The sequence below is a fragment of the Coturnix japonica genome, chromosome 1, assembly GCF_001577835.2.
Source record: "Coturnix japonica isolate 7356 chromosome 1, Coturnix japonica 2.1, whole genome shotgun sequence".
In the NCBI taxonomy this organism is placed as follows: domain Eukaryota; kingdom Metazoa; phylum Chordata; class Aves; order Galliformes; family Phasianidae; genus Coturnix; species Coturnix japonica.
Genome location: NC_029516.1, coordinates 121,900,304 through 121,917,136, shown reverse-complemented (window position 1 = coordinate 121,917,136; position 16,833 = coordinate 121,900,304). Strand labels below are relative to the sequence as shown.

Here is a 16,833-nt window from a genome sequence, read left to right as displayed (position 1 = left end):
TTCTGATTGGTTTGGCGCTAAAACCATAAAACCTGACTGGGCTCCAAATCAAGCCATAAATCCATTTGTCATGTCAAAAACCCTGGCACAAATTTTGTGTCCGTATCCAGTCTCCACAGCTTGACCAAACAAAGTGTTCAGAGAAGAACTGGGAGGTGACACGACCTCCTAAAAACTATTGAACTACCAACAATTTGAGGAGAAGGGGATGTAGAGAACGGGGCATTCTTTGGGACCGTGGAAGTAATAGATAAATCCAACAGAGAGATTGATGGCAGATAATCCTGCTTCAGGCAGGAGAAGAAACAACAGATAATCTCAGTTTAAAAGCGTAGTATTTCTTCTAAGACATATGTTGCCGTGTAAGGGAGAGTCATTTTTCTGCACCTAGAGGTTGCCCAATGCTCTTTCTTCATCTGTGTGTTGAAGAGGATTACCTTTTCTTCTTCTAAAAAGCAAATTAAAATAGTACAACATTCTGATCAAGGACCACAACTGTGCTGCATCTTGCTCTGTAGAAACACATCAAAATATAGAGATGGATCCATTATGGGCAAAGAGCTAGGATGCAGTCCTGATTCTGCACTGAGCCTTGTTTGGGCAGTTTCATCTCTGCAGCCAGAAGGGCAGTGCCCACAGGATCTGCTGGAAGACCTCTCTTTTACCTCTAATCTCTCACTCCTTATATGTATGAGTGTCCCCTACACCTCTGCTCTACACCTCCCTTGCAGAGAGCAGGGGCCCAGCAGGGAAAGCAGGCTCCTGAGCTTTGAGGCCTCTGCCCATACCCACTGATTTGTGACCACTGATTTGTGCTGCCACTGTCTTCCCCTGGGATCAAATAGAGCACAATGAGGCAGACAGACCACCCTGCAGTGAGGCTGTATGCCTGGGATGGACAGACAAACAGATGAAGGGGAGTTGGAGTTCACCGCATCCACAGAGCAGCTGGCATTTCTGTTAATCCCAGAGCCTTGGGGAATAATCTGATGGAGAAGTTAGAGTTGCTTATAGCTCAGTGAAAATATCAAATCATATAATAGTTCTGGCGTTCTGAGGAACACTCGCAGGAACTCCTGAAAGTAGGTGAGTGTATTTTGAGATCCAGCACTCTGAAATGGAGCAGGTCAGGAGGACAGCAGCCCTTTCCATTGGGGGCCTTGTGTTGCTATATCTGTGATGCCTTAAAAGGCCGGTGGCACAGAGGTACTGCAGTCCTTATCTCCTCTGGGTGCCTGGGGCTCTGGAGATATTATATTTATAGCTCATCTGAAGTACAAATGTCTGTCTAATTACTAAATACATAGTGTGGGTAATCCAATGAAGCCACGAGTCCCTGTGTTTGCTCCCATCCTTCGCGCTCTCACAAACAGAGGCACCACCGAGCTGCAGCAAGGTAAGACAGTGACCAGTCTGGATTATACCATCCTTTGGCCCCTTTTCTTCTTTTCACCTTCCCTCTGTAACAGGGGCTGGAAGTTTCTTAAGGCTTTGGGCAGATATCACAAGGGGAGGGCTTCTTTCTTACCAGAAAAGGGGATTTTCGGTTGTTTGTTCGTTCCTTGTTGCCAGGGCACATACAGAGCATCTGACTTTGTATTTCCAGCCTGTTGTTGGGAACCAGGTGCTAAATAGCAGCTGTTCTTTAGTTTCTGCACTAATAATATGCTGTCGTTTCCATGTTCTCAAGGAATACAACCATGTCTAACTATAGACACTTTCCTGGTTTGAATAGAAAACTGAATGACTTCAGGCGGAAAGTGTGTGATTAGTGTTCTTTTTTCCTCTCCATCAGCATTTTCTTCTTTATGAAAGTGGGGAAAAATAGAGGGCAGAAGGAACATTTTATTTTTTTCCCTCTTTGAGACCATTTCCTAACAGCCTGCAAGGAAAGAAAGCCAAATCACAAGCGATGCTTGTTGATTTCTTGTTTAAACAATTGCTTGATATGGGTTACAGCAGCTGTGTGAAGAGGGAAAAGAAAGAAAAGCACTAAAACATGTCTGCGTATGAAAGCACAAATTCTTCAGAACCAGACTATAAAATAGCATTAGCAATAACTGCCAAATGCCAATTATCAGGCCATTGTTACATTAAATTACTTTTAACCTCATCTCATGAGAGCATTAATTTTCAAATGAAGCCAATAAAAGAAGACCTCTTGGGAAAAATAAGATTGTTTGTGCGTACGCATATATGTGTTTGGATGAATTTGTGCACACATTTTTAATATAAAAATCCTTATAAGGAAAATCTCTTTCATCCAGCGACCATGAAGAGTGATACAAAGGTGATATTTACTTTTAGTCCAAGAACTAAAACTATCACATTTTAAGCTAGAATTTGTTTATTGTGTTAGGAAATGAAATGAAAGGAGTTATTTTGTGGTGGCTTATTTTTCCAAAATACTGAGCAGCCATTGTTCAGTAGGCTTTGACAGGACCTCAGGCCCCTATCAACCCCAGTTGAGCCAAACCTAAGGCTCATGTAAATTGTCACCTCACTTCAAAGCTCTAGGAATTGACCTCAATCCCTAAGTGGAGATTTAAAAGGCAAAAGGATAGGCCGTTAGCTGATCCCAAACTGCTGGAGATCTGCTGACTTTAGCTGGGACGTGGATTTTCACATCAAATGTTGACTGAACACATCAGCATGAAGAAGTTGAATCCAGTCTCAGGGCTGTCTCTGCCCCCATTACAGCAGTACATGCAATACCCTCTGCAATGCTCTGAATCCAGAATCTGAATATCCGTGCCATTACATGCTTCTTGTATCAAAAATACAATTACCAAAATAGCCACATAGATGGGACTCACTCCCAAATGGGAGAGCCCAAGCTGATGTTTGCTCAGCTGGCTAGAGAGATCATTGAGTTGCAGTACCTGGGAGTACCCTGAGGTCTTCTCTGATTCATGACATAGATGTGGCTTATCAGTCTGCTCCCATGTTTCCATCTTCCACTGAGTAGGATATCACTGACAGTGTGTTTGACCTCATTTAGCTTGTCTTGTCTGGGATGTGCTCTCCAGGCTTCCTCTGGCAGGGGGTGATGACCATTAGTGTAGACTGTGTTGAGACAGTGAGCTTAAGAACAAGCTTGTTCCATCTTTTATGTGAAGAACAGAACATAATTTCATCAGAAATAAAAGAAAAAAAGTGATAAATACCAAATAGTCTGCACATGTCTATCTTATCTAAAGGCTTACTATCCCCTCAAGAATGCTTTGGAAGGCTTAACTTCTTCAAACACCACAGCTGATACTTCTGCACATCCCTATGTTCTACTGCACTTATGGTCTGTCCTGCTCAGTTCCATACACGGCTCTGATCTACTTGTCCCTAGTGCTGATGAAATGAGTTTTGTAAATTGGCTACAGACCAAAGGTAGCACTTCCTACCAACGATTGCAACATTGGCTCTGCGTGGGCCACCAGCACATGTTGGGAGCTACCCTAGCCAGATTTGCTGCTCCCCTTGGCCATTTTTTTCCCAGGATCCTGCAGTTATGTTCAACTGATGTGCAGAGTGTAGTAAATTGAGCACCGAAGAAGTTGTGTGTGAAAATAACATTTTCATGTCCTCAAATTCTTTGCCTATCATTCAGGTCTAAGACTAAAACAATAGGAATAAAACAACTATTCTGGTTGGATTCTTAGTGTTAAATTATCGTTGTTGCTACACAGACAGTGTTCCCCCTTAAAAACAAAACAAAACAGAACAAAACAAGAAAAGCAAAAGTAGCATTCCAATCATGTGCAGCAAAACATCAGTGTTGCTTGTTGTTTTTTTCTAAACACTAGCCCAAGATATTTAGCTTGAAAAAATGCAGGAACATGCATACGAGTGCAGATTTTTCACCAGATTTGAATTTAAAAGTGAAATAAAACAAAAAGGCCAAAAGCTTGTTCCCAAAGCGAACCCATGCTGAAGGCAGTCTTTCCAACAATAATACTTTGTTCTTACCTAGCATTTTAATATATGATTAATGGGTGAATATCTTTACTTATTCCTTTCCAAACAGCAAACCATCAGAACAATGCAGACTTTTGATTGCAGCTGGCAGGAGGCTGGGAGTGGGAAGACTCATTCAAACCCTTCCTTAATACAGAAAATATAAAAGGGCATTTTTACAAGGAAGAAAGATAGAGAAGAAAGGGTATGTAAATACAGGCTTGGGAGTGAAATACTCACACCACTGAAAGCTATGGGAATTTTCTCAGAAACCTTCACCGTTTTTTTAAAATCTCAGATTTTCTCCTTCTCTTTCTAATTTTTATAGTGTTACATTTGTGTAGATTTGCCTAAGCAAATGGTTTTCACATTCTTTTCTTACAAGTTTTCCTTGTTTCATATCTGTGTATTGTCTAACCGGAGCAGAGGCAATCTGAATGCTTCAGACACTGTTGTTTTTCACTTAGATGAATTATTACTGGCCTCAATATTTTAACTCTGGCTTTATGTCTCAGTAAGTACAGCTTCACACTGACAAATATCAGGCAGTTTCAACAACGTTCATCACCTAACACCGATTAGCTCAGAGAAGCATAGGTCGTATTACACCGAGTCCTCATTTTTCTGAAAGTTGTTTGAGCAATCCTGCCTGGCTTTGCTCAGCTCGTTCTGACACAAACATGGAAGGAACACTCACAGTACACATTTTAAAGGGATCCGTCAACTTCTCAAAATGTTTCTGCTGATTTACTGGCCACCACTACAAATGCCTCTGAGAAGCAGTGAAAATGAAGGAGCTGGAAGATACTTCTCATATATTCTGTGTTATATTTTCAGTGGTGTTTTGCGTGAAGCTACAAGTAAAGGTTTACTTTTATGGTTATTTTTTCCTACTGTCTTGGTGAAGTTTTCATATCACAAAAAAACAAACAAAAAAAAAAACAAACAAGAGGGAAAGCTCTGTAAAAAAAGAGTAGAATGGGTAAAGTTGTGGGGACAGGAATTGTTTCAAGCACACAGGAAACAAAGCCAGTGAGATTTCAAATCAGTGTGTTCCCCTGTCAAGCTTAACAGATTTTCTCTGAAGACTTACTAGGAATTTGCATACTTTCTGTTGGAGGAAAACAGGTAACTGCATCCCTTTCTAGTAGTCTGCAGCTAAGGAAGCAAAGCCCTGTCTGCATGGAGATTACCATACGAAAACAAGGATAACTACTGTCCTCAGATACCACCGCACAGAAGCCCATTATTCTGTCACTTATCCCAGTTTTTAAATACTGAGTGTCCTGATTTCCTATGCATAAAGTCCATTGACTATCTCAGTGAAACACTCCCCACTGCCCCCAGTGCTGGTAGTGTTTGGAAATACAGGCACAGAAGGTAACATGCTACTCCACCAGCTCAGGCACAGTTTACAAGAAGAAAGAGGTGCTAACACTGGCACAGCACTCCTGGTACAGAATGATAGAATATAGGAAGCTGTTAGAATTATTCCTGTCTGTGGTAGTTTTCAAATTCTATGTTTAAAGTTCAGGTCGGGAGTTCTGAATGAACACAGGACAAATGCTTTCTCTGCTGGGTACCCATTTGGCTTGCTTTCATAATGTCAAGTTGCTTTACAGTTTATTTCTTCTCACAACATTCTTTTAGAGGAGAAAAGTAGCATCTTTCCCTAATATAGAAATGAGAAGAAAGGGCCAGGTCCAAGAGCAGACTAGTGTGGTGAGGATCAGCAGGCTGTGAGACCCAACTCAGGGCTGCAGTGACCTAAGGCTCCAAGATTAATGTCTTGGTGAAAGATTTTGTCTTTCCTTCCTTTCAGCTGAATAAAAGTCCTCAAGACAGCGTGAGCATTGTTCATAGAATAATAGAATCATAGAATGGCTTGGGTTGGAAAGGACTTCAAATGTCATCCAGTGGAATTCAGGTGTATAAATTCCAGTCCTGGACAAGGCTGTCCTACTTTGGCTACCAAAGGTTAAATGTTTAAGCCAGGCATCTAAGTTCACTCTAGAATCAGTGGGGAAAGAAAATCAAATCTACATGGCAGTTAATTTCTTTTTCAGTAAGTGTCTAATGAACCATCTCTTTCCCTGTCCCCTACAGTGGGATCAGGATGGATCATTTTGTTTGCTAGCATTTGGTCAGTTAAAATTAGATGAAATGGATATTACCATAAACTATTTGCATGAGTTATACATCTTCTTTATCAAGAAGTGGACAGTGTTATCACAAGTCCCTGACTACTCTACAGCATCTCTCTCTTTTTCTACTTATACAGCCCAATGTGCTTTAGTAACTTAGATTCTCCGTAGTAAGATCTGTGTCAGTCTTACTTTCCATCTTTCCCCTTCATTCTTTTCACGTTTTGTACTGGTTTCCTTGTAAACTGGTGAATGCTTGGATACTGAAGAGTCGTGAACCAAATCATGGCTATCCTTGTACTGTAAGAACTCCTGAAAATACACTTCCAGGTAGACTTCTCATCAGACTTGCATTCCTGACTATTTTAACTGAACTTCCCAAAACACCCTTGTGACTATGGTTACCACTGAGTTTTGGTCAGCTTGGAGTTTCTCATTTTGGACTGTCCATCATCTACCACCTTTGGGCCAGCAAGGTCTACTGATATGGATGAAGGCAGGGAGAGCAGAAGGGTGGAGGGTTGGGTAATCTCCCTGTCATTTGCACAGGTAGAAGGTTTCAGAATGCAAGAACAATTTGTGCATCCATCCTTTATTTCATTTTAGCCAGAACATTTGAATTTCATTCACATTAATAAGGTAAGTCCTCCAGAAAACCATGTGCATACAAACTTGCCAGGGACAAACACAATCCATCTGTCTATCAGGCTGGCAATGCATAGTTTTGGTTTTTTTTTTCAGTTCTGTGTGAAGCATTATATGTAAAATTCACATCAGCAACCAAGCGATTGCTTTAATCCTGTTATTTAAAGAGCCTGAGTACTTATAGGGTTCAAAGTAAGCACAGACCTACAGTGATCAACAGCAAGGACTCCACTTCAAAGTGCACAATCTAAGCTCATATTTTGAAGCATAATACATGTCTGAGGCTACACCTCCAACCCCCTCGGAACGTGTGCAGAATGTACAAATGGTGTTGAGCAGAAAAATAACTGTTGCCATGCAGAAGCATCTATCTGAAAAACAGATTATCCTTAGTCATACTCAAATCAAAGAAGGGAACTCTTTCTACTTACGTCAAAATATTATGATTCAGAAGTAATCTGGGAAGTGATTTGCAACTGTATGCTCCTTTTGAATTTCAAGGCAAGTTGAACGTCATGGAGAATGACAGGACAAACTGATAAGCAGAGCGTAAAAGGAGACCTCAGGAAACAGAAAGCTGTAGCAGAATAAAATAAATGATTTTATTTATTTATTTTGCTCTGGAGAGTTTCCTGCAGCAGAAAACTTCCATATTTCAAGCTCAACTGTCCATAGAAGAGAAATGGAGCAAATAAACAAAACGTATAGGAAGAAAATGTTAGAACCAGATGGCGTTCACCTAAGACATCTAATGGGACTCAGTGATGAAACAGCTGAAATAAATATACTGCATGCCCTCTTATTTAAAACAGGCTTAGATTTGAACACCTGAAAGTAGCTATTGCAATGCCAGCTTTTAAAAATACTTCCAAGACTAAGTGGAAAAATCAGATCCTGGCGAAGATGAGAAGATAAGTGTAGCAAAAATGAATCGGCAGGATAGAGAGAAAGGTAAATATGAAACACTGGGAGAAATTCAGTACAGCTTTATAAAAGGAAGTCTAGTTTTACAAATCCATTGAGTTCCTGTAAGATGACAAGAAGCATGCAGATGAAGGAAATCTTTGATTGACACTATCTACTTACTTGTGCTTTTCCACATATTCAAGAAGGCCTGTCACCAAATGTGCTTAAAAAACACAGAAGTAGTCATGGAATAAGAAGGAAGATGTCTACGTAGATTACATTAAGTTGACTGAAAGATGTATAGGCAAATCTTGCAGTAAAGGGAGATCAATAATGGAATTCTACCAAGACTGAGGATCTGAGGGAACAGAGTGATCTGGTATTGCGGTAGCATCTTAAACTGAAAGCAGATGTGCGTAAAGCAGTGCATGTGAGGAAAAACAGAACTTTATAGATAAAGTAATGATTCTGAGCTGACTACCTGGGTAGGAAAGCTGGGAGTTATGTAGATTTATGAAAATAATTGCTTAGTGATCAAAAATAGCCAACAAGCTATTTGAATGTTAATGTCCTGTCATTTAATCTGAGAAAGCAAATTACCATATTGGAAACAGTTGGGGGAAGGAAGCACAGGAAGTAGATTTCATACAGAGTAGACTCTCCAGTCTAGGAGAGAATTGGCTGACAGTAGATATGATAAAGCTGAATAAAGACATGAACAGCATGTAAAGTGTGAGTAGAAATCTGTTACTAATTAGTTCTTCAAATGTAAGATCTAGGAAGCTAATGGTTAATATGTCCAAAATAAACATAAGGAAGTGGTTCTTCAGCAACATAGAGTAGATCTACCCATTACAGTAAACTGTGAATATTGAATTTTTCATGGGATTGGTAGTTTATGGAAGTGATGTTCAGTACAGATACTGCCTTTCAGTTGAGAAAGTCCTGACCCAAATGTTGTAGGAAGCTGGGGGAGTATTAAGAGGAGATATCACTTCAAGCTATTCTTAATTTCTTCACAAGGCATTTCTTAGACCAATAGGATGGGTTAATGAGTTGGAGGAATCCTGTTCAGCAATTTTCATATTACTATGGCATGATCTGAATATGTACAACTTGCCTGTTCTGTCTGACACCAGTTATGCTTTACAAGCATTCTAGTTAGACTGCAAACTACAGAAACAGAATGCTGTTTCTTTCTTTTTACATCTGTGCTAGACTGTCAAAACTTATTCACATTAGACACTGGAGGTTATAGAAGTTACTGAGTCAAGCCTTAATCTGTGAGAAACTGTGGGTAGTGGAGCAGCGAGTGGGGGAGGATTCTGGAAAGGGGCTTTGCCTAAAAATGCTGGAGCTCAGTGGGAACACTGAGGGAAGCGCCTAGGTATGTGAGCTATTTTATATTGAATTGCATGTCTCGTGTGCTATCAAAAATACAAAGTGATTAGGCTTTTGGAACAATCACAATGTGCTTGTTTCATATGTCTAAAACAGGGAACTGTAAATCATGATTATACCAAAATGAATAAAGCCTTAATTAAGGGGTAGCGTTCGCCAGTTCGGAAGACCAGCAATTACTGTGAGCTCTGTAGTAAACTGACAGCCCAGGTTCTATCTGCAAAGGTAGGAAGCCCAAAAGCTTCTTCTCATCTGTCATAAGCAGGGCTACTGTTGTAGGCTACTCATGGAAATCAAGCTGAATCCAGAGGAAAGGAAAAAAAAGCAAAAGTTCCTCCACATAGGGCTCTGCTCTACAACATACAGAGAAAATACTTTTGAGCAACAAAGCAGAGAAGAAATGCTTTCTCATCCTCATTTTTAAGATTATTTTAATAAAGCTCTGTGTCCAGGTGCATAATGAAAATTAGCACTTCTAAAGGCCACTCAGCTCTTGCCAGAAGTTCTAGTGTCTTGATCCTGTGGCACTTCCAAAGGTGTAAAACTGGGTTCTCTGTCCCTGGTGGTCATAGATAAACTAACTACAGAGCTGAGGGGCTTAGGGAATGCTTAGAGACCAAGGAGGTGTGAGGATGGCAGAAAACAAAATATTTCATTCTAATTTCCTTAGAAAATCTGTTCATTATAAGGGGGAAAGAAGAAGGAACATTGGTAGAGGAAGCAGGGAAGGAAAGAACTGCACTCCATAACAAGAATTCCTACCCTCCACTCTCTTTGATGTCTTTGATACCATTCTTCATGGTTTCTTCTTCACTTGGCCAGCAGCCTGGTGATGGCTCTCCAGGATGGCTGGTCTGCACAACACATCTGTGTCTTGGGGGCTTGTTCAATTGGCTTCCATTACCCTGAGGTGGTTTTTATGGGCTTTTAAACCATGAGGACACAGGGTGTCTCTTCAGACAAGGCTGCTTATCTAGTGAAGGACTTGACGGACATATGACATGATGCAATATGGATAACTGCACATTTTCCTTCTGAAGACAATGTCTTCTATACAAAAACAGATCTTCGGTGCTACTGAGTCATGGCATCTTACTCTAAATTCACTGAAGAATATTGTTAAAACTGTTGGTGAAAAATATGTTAAGAAAGAAAATGCTGAAAATACTTTTTTTCTATATTAGATTGGAGCTTCTAAAATACTAAGCTTTTCACATTGATTTAGGTTAAACATCCTTCTAAAAGCTGTGCATTAACCTAAATAAGGCAGACTTCCAGTGCTTGTAAGGTACTCTTCTTTGGTTGCAATGGGTTTAAAGGATTGTCCCATGGGATCTGTACTTTGTTCAGAGTTTGTGAAACCCTGATACTTCTCACTTATTCTACAAATTTATGATTATTTCTGCTTGACTTTAGTCACTCAGTTGAAAAAAATTAAAAGATCAGAATACTGCAAAAAGACTTAAGACCAGGAGACTGAATGGGGAGATAAAATATAGACTAAAAACCAACCATTTACCATTTGCATATTCTTCATATGCTTGAGGAAAATGACATATATAAGAATAGATAAGATTTAATACTGCCTGGTTGTTATTTCAGGTTTTACAAACTAAAATGCAATGTCTGCATAAACCTACACTATTTCCTAAGCAGTACTGCTAAAAACAGCAGTTCACCCTCTTATGTCCAACAGAAGCTTGTATTACATGTAATACAGCATCAGAAAGGGATTTGGTGAATGTTGATAAAGTAACATAACAATTTCCCAGATAAAATTGTGATGGAAGGAATCAGTCAGTAGCTGAGTTATTTTCCAACTTTGACACACTATTTTTCACTAAGTTTCTATGTGGCTCAAGTTGGGGGAAATGGAAATATTCCACTTCTAGATAGCTTTTTTCCACTATTTTTGTTTGTTCGATCTTTTCAGCCAGAAAAAGAAGATAAGTGTTGAAATGGTAGTTACCGAGGCATCAGACTAGTAGCTAAAGCAAGATTTCTGAAGGACTGGTGAAGCCACTCAGAAATCTCAGAGTATGAATGATATTTTTCCCATCTCATTTCCTATTTGTGAGGTACTGTCTTCTCCATACCAGATTTAAACCTCTTAAGGCACATAGACCACTGAAGAACAAAAAATAAATGCAGCATAGGTGAGAAATGCATAAGCCATAGGCTATGTTTCTGAATCACAAAATGGAACAGAAATGTATTTCAGCCCTACAGAATCACAGGATCATAGAATTACAAAATTAGGAAGGACGTACAAGATCATCTAGTCCAACCATCCTCCCATCACCTTTGCTACTACAAGCCACTAATCCACATGTTGTAGCTCCTCATCCAGACAAAAAGAAGAGTTGTGTTTGATGGAGTGCTCTCGCCACATCATGGTATGAGGAAAGGTGCTGCCTGGTAACTCTCCCGCTTTCCTTTCAGGCTCCATGCAGGCTTAATGCTGAGCCTTAGGATCAATAATGAGTCCACAGCCCCACAGGGCATTATAAATCTGGGTTATAAATCAGCAGAGTTTCTTCTGCCTTCAGGGACTAAGAGATTTTTGGATAAATCAGACAAAAATAATCTTATCTTCCCAAAGTCAACCCATGGCCTGCAACAGTTATGCTAAACAATTTCAGCTAGAGCCAGCATGTATTTTTAACTCGTAATTGGGGAAAATGCTGTAGTGTGTTCCAGCAGCTCACATCAAAAAATCTTTGGCAGAGCTGTTGCCTTGGCTGTCAATAGACAGATAGAGAAGTGAATATGATGGAAATAGAAAAAAATCAAATAACATATTCAGAATATTTAATTTCTTTTGGAAAGGCCTGGAAATAAACAACTCAAATAGTCCAATTCTAATCACCTTCAGGGCTTCTTTTTCTTTTTTACGCACTTCATGCACTCCTAAATCAGAGCTGAGCTAAGAACTGTAGCTCAGATTGAAAGTAACACATCGTTGTCATTGCAAAATAATCTAATGTAAAAGAAAGAAGAATTATTATTGTTGTTATTCTACGTGAACCAATCCCGTCTTGGCATCAGATAAGCCAATGATAGGAGTGGACACCCAGCCAGCAGCCCTCCCAAGACAGGTGTGCAGCCCTATGGAAGCTTAAGGGCTCACTGAGAATTGCTCACTGTCTGGTGTAACTCATCTGCCATTGCCAGTGCCAATGTCAGGGAGCAGCCAGCAACACATGGCTGGGGAGTGCAGCAGCTTGGAATTAAAGGAGCTTTAATTACCACAGAACCAAACTCCACAGTCTCATACATCCGTGGTTGGTTCTCTAGGGCAAAATGCCTGCGCTTTGAAAATGTGATTATAAGGGCTACAGCATCAGACAGACCCATGGCTACTGTTGGACACCAGAACTCGTATCTGCAGAGAAGAAGAAATGGCCCTTTCTTGTCATTTTATTCTGTCAGTGCTTTGGGTAGATTTTGAGTAGAGCTAATGCTTAATTCCCATTCAAAATCTAACTACCTTTCAGGTATGCAAGAGGATGAGTGAGTGCAAGTCAGGGTTCTGGTACTTTGTTTTGTTGTTTCTGTGTGTCTGTTGTTGTTCGTTTGTTTGTTCAAGGACAAACCCATGGCAAACTCATTTCAGGCAGCACTTCTGTGCTATGTGAGTGATGGAGCACTGGCACAGGCTGCCCAGAGGCTGTGGGGTCTCCTCCTTGGAGATCTCCAGAAGCCACCTGGCCATGGGCCTGGGCACCCTGCTCTGGGTGCCCTGCTGGAGAGGGGGTGGGCCTGAGGGACCCAGAGGGCTCTTCCTCAGCCATCCTGTGGTCCTGTTGTGGTCTGTGATCTGCGTACCAGCACCACTGCCCAAGCACAAGCCAGAATGAACACAAAGGACACTGGTCTACCTTGCAAAACAACAGCAGGCTACTGGGCTTTACTTTTTTATCCTACTAGTTTCCTGATGGTCAATTTAAAGCACTTCCTCCCATCAGGCACCAGACAGGTGTTATCTTGAATTGTCTTCCCATTCTGCCCCTCCACTGGCAGAGAACAGGCACCCCCATCGCTTATGATCCAAATTCTTCCCTTGAGGAAGTTTCCCAGGATCCTCACTGTTTTGATTAACAGAATGTGTTTCTGCTAGAACGTCTAATAAATGAAACTGGATCCTGTAGCAGAAAAATTCATTCCTGGTTATAGGAGGATTAATGGCTCACCCTCATGTGCCCACTGGCAGGGCTCTCTGCTGGGTCCCAAGCACGTGCTGAGGCAATCTGCTCCCTTGGCTCACTCCTGCACAAGGGGGCTTTTTGCCTTCATTGATTTCCCATGCTTTTCTTCCCCCCGCCTCATTTTGGGAAGACCTGGAAGAAAGAAAGAAGGGGGGAAACAAGGGGCTCTGACTGCTCACAAAGACAAGTCTGCAGACTTGCTCTTCATAAAGATATGCACCTCTCCACCAAGGGAGAGTCAGCTTTTTTCACTCATCTCTGGGCAAGGCTCTGTCACAGAGGCAAAGCAGCCAAGTGACCGACCTTAACCAGATGCTTTTATTCTCTCAGCCAGGTGAAGAGACATACAAGCGTTTGGCTTTGCAAAACCCTTTCCTTCCGTAAAGCAAGACCCCTCAGCTTTAGCAGAGCTGTGTTATTAATAAGCATCAGGGGTTTAAAGAAACAAAGGCTAGAGGAGGAGGGGGGAGGCTTATTTTAGGAAGGGGGCCAACAAAGCCAAGATGTTTAGGAGGAGGAAGTACTGACACCCTTGGAAGAGAGCAAGTGCCGGGTGCCAGCTGCAGAGAGCCTACAAGAATGAATGTCTCCGATGCTTTTGTCTCCTTATATGGTAAAATGATACCGAGGGGTTTCGCTGGGCTGGGGAAGGCAGCAGGCTGTTTCCACACCACGCTGCCTGCAGAGCTGAAATGAGAAGAGCTGCTCTCAGCAGGCAGGAGAGAGCCTCGGCTGGTTGCACCTCAGCAAGCAGGCCAGTGTGCTCGTGGCACAGCTGTTAATGGATGTGACTCTCTGCCCCTGGTCCAGGAGGTGACACTAGCTGCCTGCCACTGCACTGTAAGTAAATATCTCTTTTTCCCCCCTCCTTCCCCACGGACTGTGCCTTAGGAGGTGCCACTTTAAACAAAGGGTGCAGGGAGATGGAGAGGGATGTGTGGTACCCAGAGCATTGTTGGGTAAGGATGCAAGGAGAAAGACCACAGGTCCCCTTCCTCCTCAGCACACAGCCAGGGCTGTGAAGAGGAAGAAAAGACAAATTCCTCATCAGAGCAATTACTGCTGCTTGTCTGTACATACGGTGACATATAACGAGCCGATGAGGCACCGGGTCATTTCACGTGTAACTGTTTTTAATGACCGTATTGTGTTGTGTGTGTAATCCACTGGGGAGGTCAGAACAAGCAGAAGCCAGGCTCTGGATTTCTTACACCTCTGTGCACACCTCCCGCTTCCCAGCACAACAAAGGATGGTTTTACACTGTAGCAAGAGCAGATGCATGTGAAACAAAGGTAGCTTCTCCTGTTCTCCGGCAAAAGCTGCAAGCAGATCATGTACAGGGAAAACAGAAACCACGAGCATTATATTTATTCTTTGTACATGGTGAGAATAAATTAGAATGCAAATCCCAATTAATAGCTCTGAATCCCTTCCTTTCACGCGTCTCTCTTTGTGCATGTGTGTGCAGCTCCGATAACTTGGATGCTTACTGTATGCCATCTCACATGGTTATCTCTGTGTACATAATAAAGGAAATACTAACTTTCATTGTCTGTGTTAATGGCTGTTCTAAACTTATGACTTCCCTAAGGGGATATGGCTTTTGTGTAGTCCACTTGATACCTACGTACTGTAACTTTGTTGTGTACAGGACGAGAAAGCAAACCTTGTAAAATATACACACCAGCTGCTGTTGTTACTCCCCTGACACCCGTTTAGAGGTGTATTAACTACGACTGCTGATTGATCATTCGGTCCAAGGTCAATTGCTGTAATGTATATTGTTGGCTATACATATTTGTCCAATGTCTTAAATAAGAATCATGCCAACACAAAGGAGTGTGTTATTAGGCACTTTACACACATTCCAGTGTGAAGGAATTTTCTAGCTAAGGTTGCGGTTTCTGTTATGAACCCTATTTTCATCTGTTTATACATTTACAGATCTCCCTACTTTTTCCTTAAAGTCTTCTGTGCCTCCTGTCAGCCTGACATTCTCAGGTAAACTGAAAACAGTTGTTTCAGGCTTTTGGATTTGAAAGGCAGAAAAAGAGTTTAAATATATATATATATTCTCATAAGATTTTTCATTCTTTTCTGCATCATCATTTAACTGTGAACAGGTGGACTCTAAATGCTGCTCTAACAAAGCCCATGCATATTATAGGTCATATTTGGGGATTATTTTTTATTATTATTTCAAAAAAGGATATGAGGTTCTGTATCTACTGAAAACTCAGCTCCAAATACTACCATAGTAGTACTACCATGTCCAAAGCACTACTGGCCAGAGTACTAATAAATCTGTATTTTACACTAGCCATAGCATAGATAGTGATCTTTGGGGCTATCCTTTGGCTTCCAAACCAACACGTGGATAAGGTGAATCCAGCTTACAGCTAGAAGGTCAAAAGACTGCTTCTGCTGAGAAACCATGTTTGTGAAAGTTGCCTGGCTGGTCCCAGGTGACAGTTTCACTTGACTTGCAGGCCTGAGGCTGGGAGATGAACCAGCACTTAAAGTATTTTGAGAAAATGTAGGAGAATCCAAGACAGCAGAAGTCTTGGGGTAGAATTTACGTACATTTGGTTCTCACCATTCTGCCATGAAGACCATGAAATGGCAATCTAGTCTTTAGTCTGTATATGACCTAAGTACTCAGATAAAGATAACTTCTAGTTTCCTATATATATAGGAAGATAATAGAGTTACATGTAGGTGAAGCCCCATGGGGCCCATATGCCCCTCTCTATAAAGAATGCAGGAGCCTAGACATATGTTCTGATTTTTGGGTGGTCTTGTGTGGACCCAGGAGTTGGACTGGATGATCTTTATGGGTCCTTTCCAACTCCGGATATTCTATGATTCCATGATACTGGGATAGTTTCTTAAAGATATCCCTTTCCCTAAAATCAGATCTTTGCTATCCATACAGACATCAGCACTTCCAGTGGGCACACTTGGCACCACCTTCAGCTGCACACAATACAGTTCTGCAAGATCCCACAATGCTTTTAATATTAGGATACAAAAAAAAAAAATCAGTGGCAAAGTACAGATGCTGCAATTGTAAGAGCTGGTGACACACTGTACTTTAAATTCATAGTTTCACTCCAAAAGAAAACAGTGGGAGTGGGCAGTAAAGACCTATACTCATATAAGTGACCCTGGCTCAGCTCTTCAGGGTACTGAGTTTTAAGCCTGAGAGCTGAGCAATGTCTTATCTGTTGCCATCCTCACCTCCTTGCCTTGCAGGGCACTGAACATTCAGAGCTTAAGGAGGAACTGGATAAATGTTAATGCTGTCAGCCAGAGGAGATGGCTTCTTTGAAATCAGGCTGAGAACTGAATGAGTGCCTGCTGCTACTGGCCAGTACACTGCAGGTCTGAAGCTCATTCGTACTTTTCTGATGGATAAATGGATCCTGAGTATCTTCAAAGAAACTGGATGGTGTGGTGATGTAGACAATCACCTTCTCTCATTTGGGTATTGCTTCAGAGGTTGGGGAATTCATAATTTTCATTTTAGATTGATTAATTTAAATCATGCAATTTTAATGCTTCATTTATTTATGCG

General features: G+C 41.3%; 1 protein-coding gene across 5 annotated transcripts in view; it reads left to right on the top strand.

The window, feature by feature from the left end:
- The first annotated feature begins 1,269 nt into the window (after nt 1-1,269).
- FHL2 (four and a half LIM domains 2) overlaps nt 1,270-16,833 on the top strand; it is a 36,581-nt gene continuing 21,017 nt past the window's right edge. Inside the window, exons 1-2 of one of the 5 annotated variants that reach the window (XM_015849903.1) lie at nt 1,274-1,396; nt 4,022-4,156. The gene's annotated coding sequence lies outside the window, so the exon portion shown is untranslated. Of the gene's footprint in view, nt 1,397-4,021; nt 4,157-13,917; nt 14,096-16,833 lie in introns of those variants that run through there. The other 4 variants (XM_015849880.1, XM_015849897.1, XM_015849891.2 and 1 more) reach the window with 4 other exon arrangements.